The sequence below is a fragment of the Saccopteryx leptura genome, chromosome 3 (genome assembly GCF_036850995.1).
Source record: "Saccopteryx leptura isolate mSacLep1 chromosome 3, mSacLep1_pri_phased_curated, whole genome shotgun sequence".
Lineage (NCBI taxonomy): Eukaryota > Metazoa > Chordata > Mammalia > Chiroptera > Emballonuridae > Saccopteryx > Saccopteryx leptura.
The window spans coordinates 306,869,456-306,870,368 of record NC_089505.1 but is presented as its reverse complement, the minus strand read 5'-3'; the positions used below and the strand labels follow the sequence as shown (position 1 = coordinate 306,870,368).

The following is a 913-nucleotide window of genomic DNA, read 5'->3' as shown; positions in this document are numbered from 1 at the left end:
AAAAAAAAAAAAAAAAGATTTACAACTTTTGTACTCGTCTATGCAATTTTTATAAGCAATTGAATAATGGAAAATATGAAAATTTAAAAAAACTTGCCAAGGAATATTTAGTAATCTTCAGCTCAATTTATATTTGTGAACAAAATCTAAATAAAAGTACAAGACCAAGATTGAATGATTTACATTTGGAGGCTGTGTTAAGAATAGCTACTACAAGTATAGAGCCAGATATTAAAAAAAAATAATAGGCCCTGGCCGGTTGGCTCAGCGGTAGAGCGTCGGCCTACCGTGCGGAGGACCCGGGTTCGATTCCCGGCCAGGGCACATAGGAGAAGCGCCCATTTGCTTCTCCACCACCCCCCTCCTTCCTCTCTGTCTCTCTCTTCCCCTCCCATAGCCAAGGCTCCATTGGAGCAAAGATGGCCCGGGTGCTGGGCATGGCTCTGTGGCCTCTGCCTCAGGCGCTAGAGTGGCTCTGGTCGCAATATGGCGACGCCCAGGATGGGCAGAGCATCGCCCCCTGGGGGGCAGAGCACCGCCCCTGGTGGGCGTGCCGGGTGGATCCCGGTGGGGCGCATGCGGGAGTCTGTCTGACTGTCTCTCCCTGTTTCCAGCTTCAGAAAAATGAAAAAAAAAAAAAAAAAAAAAAAAAAAAATAGGCGATGCAAAGTGCCTCAACACGTCACATTAGTGTTTTTGTTAATTTGTTGTACTAAATTACTTACATTTATTCATAAACAAATTACATAATAAAATTTTGTTTACTTAAATGAATCGTTTTTGTATTTAACATTTTTTAATTTTAATATTTCGTCTAGCCTGTGAAAAAAGTTTTCTTTCTAATCTGGCCCAGGGGCAGAAACTGTTGGCCATGCCTGTACTAAGCTGCTTTTTTTATAATTCAATTATTGTG

The 913-nt window shown here is 41.8% G+C and overlaps 1 non-coding gene across 1 annotated transcript; it reads left to right on the top strand.

Annotated features, from left to right (window-relative positions):
• Nucleotides 1-248: 248 nt before the first annotated feature.
• TRNAG-ACC (transfer RNA glycine (anticodon ACC)) lies at nucleotides 249-324 on the top strand. Its single transcript has one exon. It is a non-coding gene; the product is annotated as a tRNA-Gly (tRNA).
• The last annotated feature ends 589 nt before the right edge of the window (nucleotides 325-913 follow it).